General features: G+C 60.9%; 1 long non-coding RNA gene across 1 annotated transcript; it reads right to left on the bottom strand.

Annotated features, from left to right (window-relative positions):
• Positions 1 to 3,773: 3,773 nt before the first annotated feature.
• On the bottom strand, positions 3,774 to 4,558 carry LOC149126646 (uncharacterized). Its single transcript, XR_016234581.1, has 2 exons — positions 4,399 to 4,558; positions 3,774 to 3,993 (listed from the first exon to the last, which is right to left on the bottom strand). It is a non-coding gene; the product is annotated as an uncharacterized LOC149126646 (long non-coding RNA).
• Between the last annotated feature and the right edge of the window lie 632 nt (positions 4,559 to 5,190).

Below are 5,190 nucleotides of genomic sequence, written 5' to 3'. Positions count from 1 at the left end.
CCAACTGCAACCGGGTGGCAGTGGGCTGCAGGGAGGGGTGGGCAGGCCCGCCCTGGGAAGAGAACAGGGAAGCAGCTTGGAGGGGATGCAGGGACTTGGGGCGCCAGCGGCTCCCTCTGGCCACATGCCCCTGTTGCCTGGAGGCCCAAGGTGGAGTGACAAGGACCATCCTGCCCACATGGGCTGGTTTCTTCTGCTGCCCCCAGCCTGGGCAACAGCTCGTGGCTGCCCCAAGTGCCTCCTTGGCCATGAGTCACACTCCCAGCAGCCTGTGCCAGCAGAAGCAGCAAGGCCCAGCCCACAGCCTGCGGAGGGCCCAGCCAGATGCAGGTGCGTGGCCCAGCTGCACGCAGCCCAGCCTGCACGAGGAAGCTGAACCCCCTGCCGGGGTTCCTCCATGAGGGCTCCTTCCCCTTGGGGCTGGTTCTCCTGCATCTCTCTCACACTTGCCCTTGTCTACCCGGGGCCCCTCGCAGCATCCTCAGGCCCTTCAGGACCCCGCCCAGATGCCACCCAACCCAGCGGGGAGGGACGCCGCTGGTTCTTCCTTTTGCACCCTCAGCGTCTACGGATCCCGCCTGGGGTCAAATGCGATCACGCCGATCTCAGCAACTAACCATCTAATGCTTGCTGCTCCCGGCTGCTCCCCACCCCAGCGACCCATCCTGGACAGGACTCTGAGGCCCAGAGGCTCCCATCTCGTGCGGTCCTGGAGACCCACAATGCAACTGTGTCCTTGAGGTACCACAGCTACACAGCGGCTCACGGCCAAAAGGCGGGAAGGCTTCTAACCCCCACCAGTCCCCTGCCTGGGCAGGAGACAGTGTGAGTTGACACGCGAGGCCAGCTGCCAACGTCCATCTGACCACCTACCGTGTGCCGTCCTGAAAAGGAAGAACTACAAAGCTGCCTTTCCCTGCGTGTGAGCGGTCAATCCGATGTGCAGGTGTGAGATTTGGAAGGCTGGGCGCCTACAGCTCCTGCTTTCCGGGGGACTGAGAGGTTGGGAGATTTGTGTGTGTGTTGGCTCCTGACTGTGGTCCTGGAGCTGGCGGCCCCATGACTGCAGCTCCCTGGTGGCCCTGTCTTGAAGGGGGCTCTTGGAGGTTCTGAAAACTCACTCCAAGTCTATTTGCTGGGTCTGCCCAGGAGTTCCGCAACTGTTTCACTCTCTGCAGTGAATGCTGCCTTCTGCACCCAACCGGAGGCGACCCCACTCTCGGCAGGGGAAGCCTGGGTGGCACCCAGTGCTGTAAGTCCTACTCTCGGACCCAGATGGGTCTCTATCAGAGAGCAGGCTCAGAGGCGGGCGGTGGGGGGCCATCAGCCCAGCTGGGATCTGCTCCGGCTCTTGTCGCTTGGCCAGTGAGTGTCCTGGACCCAGCTCTCTTCTCTCCAGATGAGTTCTCTCCTAGTGGTTTCTTCCTTAGACCCCTCTGTGTGTCTGAATCCCAGGCCAGGGTGGTAGAGAGATCTCATCTTGGCTATCAACTCTGATCAGTCGATAGTGACAGCCCGGACCTGGGGGAGAGGAAAAAGGGGGAAGCTGCTTCTAGACTGAGCAGAGAGTGCTGGGATCGGCCAGTGATGCCTGCCTGGGGTACAGAAGTGGATGTGGGCAACCTGTGTGCTTCGTGATCACTCACATACTTGAGAGAGAAGTGGACGGAAGATGCTTCCTGCTCCAAGCAGCCACATTCCTGAGGCTGCGCACTGATTTCCCTGACTCAGCATCTGCCCACCAACCCATTGCGCCCGCCTGCTTTTCCCCAGCTGAAACTCTGACCCTGCATTGGCACCGGCTCACCCCCAGCAGGTTTCCGAGTCCCGGACTTGACCTCAGCAAGTGCAGGAATTGACATGGGCTGACTCCTTCCCCTGGAGAGGGGGCCCACCTCCTCCAGGAAGTCCTAACCTCCCCAGAGGCGCGCCCTCCTGTGGCCTGGTTCACACAGCTGGTGTGCCAATAGGTGCCGGGCAGCGGTCGGTGCTGCGTAAACCCCCGGATCAGCGGAAGAATACCCAGATTGCGTGCTGTGACCTCAGCAGCCGGCGGCTTCCCTCTTCCCAGCCTTGCCGCCTGCCGGTTCCCGTACCCAGATACCTCTGTTAACACCAACATCTGGCTCCTAAATCCCCAGGAAGCCCACGCACAATGGGGCTCCCTGCAGCACAAGTGAGTCACCGCGGAGCCGCTGCCGGGGAGTCCCAGGCTCCCCTCGGAGGGCAGAGAGCCAGCCCCGTCCGCGTCCCCCCAGAGCACAGCAGGCTGGGGTGGGCGGGAGGCCATTTTCCCCTGCGCCCACCCCACAACTGCCAGTCTGGGCTCCCGCTCCCTCGCCCGCATGGGTCCCGCTAAAGGGAAGCAGATGGTGCCTTGGCGGGCTCAGGCCCCCGTGAAGGCCACGGGTGGGGACAGCTGTGATTTACTGGTTATAAACAGCACCCAGCGGGGCAGGTGCTGTGGTGCCCACGGCCGCGGAGGGCGGCGGGAGCAGAGCCACTGGGGCTGCCGGGTGAGTCCCAGCAGGAGGCACCTCATCCCTGGGCTCTGAGCCCGAGGCAGCCCGGCCGCAGCTCCTGGGGGGTCCAGATGCTCCCAGCTGGAGAAAATAAGCCCTGACCTCACGGCGGGAGGTGACAACCGCAGAGGAGCCCAGGGAAGGGTGGGCAGGAGCTACTGGAGCCAGGGAGGCCACCAGAGGCCCATCAGGGCCCAGCCTGGATGGCCCAGCCCCAGTCCTGCCTCAGAGGGACATGCAGGGAAGGCACAGCCATCCCTCTCTCCAGGGGGCCTGCGCCAAATGGAGACGGCCTGGGTTCAAGTCCCTGCCCTACGGGTCTCTAGATGTGTGATCCTGGGCAGCTGCCTCAGCCCCTCTGTGCCTCAGTTCCCCTATCTGTAAAATGGGACATTGAAGACTTATATTAGTTACTGGACTCAGAATAGTGCTTAATACTCAGGGCTATGCATCTGGGGTGAGTGTGTGTGTATGTGTGTGTGTGTGTGTTTAAAGATTTATTTCTTTGTTTGAAAGGCAGAGTGACAGAAAGAGAGAGAGAGAGACCTCCCATGCCTGGTTCACTGCCTCAGATTGTTGCATCAGCCAGGGCTGGGCCAGGCCAAAGCTAGGAGCCAGGAGCTCCATCCGGGTCCCTCACTTGGGTGGCAGGGACTCAAGCACTTGAGTTGTAGCCTGCCGCCGCCCAGGTGCATTAGCAGGGGGCTGGATGAGAAGTGGAGCAGCTGAGGCGCAAACCAGGGCTCCAATAAGGGAATCGGGTATTGCTAGCGGCTTAACCCATTGTAGGTGAGTGAACTGAGAAATGGGGGGCGGGGAGTCCTCACTCAGCAGCAGCAGCCTCTCGGGGGGGCTGTCCTTGCACAAGCCTCATTCCCAACCTCCCTCACCCCACCAGGATCCCCCAAGTGATGGGAGGGACAGGGGGCTCCAACCCTGCCCGGAAAGCGAACAAGCCAGCCGCACACGGAGGGCGCTGTGCCAGACGCTGGTGCTTTATCCACACTTGCCCCATTTGGTCTTCAAAGTGGGTACCGCTGTCCCATTACACAGATGAGAAGGTTGAGGCCTCGAGCTAAGGGCTCAAAATCACACTGAGAGGAAGCAGAGAAGCTGGGGTTGGAACCCCCGACTTCCCACCTCCATAATCTGAACTCTTTCCTCAACAGCAGGTGTGACCCTTGACCACTGACGCCACAAACACTGAGGAGCCTCAATTTAATAATATAATAATAAATATTATTATTATTATTCCTATTATTAGATTTTATTTATTTATTTGAGAGGCAGAGTTACAACAGAGAAAGGGAAATACAGAGAGAGAAGTCTTCCATCCATTAGTTCACTCCCCAAATGGCTGCAATGGCCGGAGCTGCTCAGATCCAAAGCCAGGAGCCAGGAGCTTCATCCAGGTCTCCCACGCAGGTGCAGGGGCCCATCCTCTACTGCTTTCCCAGGCCATAGAAGAGAGCTGGATCGGAAGAGGAGTAGCTGGGACTCAAACCAGGACCCAAAAGTGGTGCTGGCCGGCCCCTGAGGGCCTTCTTAACACTGAGACCTAGGAAATCAGCCTGGGTGAGTGCAAGCCTTGAGCCCACATTTGAATGAAACGGCTGCCCTGCCTTTGAGCTTCCTCGCACCCAGCACAGTGGAAGGAAACGAGCTGGAGCCCGGTGACTCGCATCGGTCAGCCCCGAGGCTATGAACACAGCACCGCCTCGTGTCCCCTCCCAGCCCGTCCCTTACTCTCTCTAAAACGTCTCCAGCGTACTCCGGGATGGATGAGAAGAGCACAGCGCCCACGGCCCCCCCCCTCTGTCTCTTGGGGGTGGAAGTGAGGTGCAGAAGGGATAAAGCCCGGTCAGTGCCCCCTCACCTGGGCGTGGGAGGCCGGCTCAGGCAGATAAGGGAGCTGCTTTCGCACTGGCCCCTCCACCTGCAGCACAAGGGGGACCCTCTGCCCGCTCCAGCGTCTCTCCATGGGAGAGCACCCCAGCTCTCCGTGCTGCGGGGACAGTAGATGCCAGTTCTCAGTGAGGAGGGGAGCTGGATCGGCACACATCACATCACGCCTGGCACGGCCCCCATTGGCGGGCAGCGTGCCACGCGTCGGCGAGCTGTCTCCCTGCAGAGAAGGGGCTTACAGGGAGAGCAGCGCCCGCCAGGAATGGCACAGCCCCAGGAAGGCCCCTGTGCACCCCACCCTGCCCCAGGCCCTGCCTTGCCTTGAAGAGAAGGCAGGGAGAAGGGCACTGAGGCTGGGAGATGGACCCCAGGCTGGGTCAGTGGAGCCAGGGCTCAATCCCGAGGGAGTCAGAGGAGGGAAGCCCAGGGCTGGGTTCCTGCTGCCTGCAGATGCAGACCAGAGTGAGAACCCCAGGCTCTGCCCAGTCCACAGACCCGGCTTCCACCCCCAGGCCCATCCCAGCCTCCAGAAGCCAGGTCCTGTGGAATACAGGGGGCTAAAGTCTGAGGGAGGAGGCACTTCCCACTGCCTGGGACCTGCCCGTCTGAGGGCAGAGATGTGGCACCTGCCCCAAGGAACACTGACTTCCCCATCTCCTCATTGTCCCCAGGCAGGACTAAGTCCCCTGCTGTACCCTCTACCCTAACCCCCATTCCTCCAGACTCGAGTCGCTGCCCTCCTGATCCCCAGAGCCTTCCTGGA

This window comes from Oryctolagus cuniculus, chromosome 5 (genome assembly GCF_051225735.1).
Source record: "Oryctolagus cuniculus isolate XC-2025 breed Fujian yellow rabbit chromosome 5, ASM5122573v1, whole genome shotgun sequence".
Taxonomy (NCBI): Eukaryota; Metazoa; Chordata; class Mammalia; order Lagomorpha; family Leporidae; genus Oryctolagus; species Oryctolagus cuniculus.
This window is presented reverse-complemented; position numbering and strand designations above follow the sequence as displayed.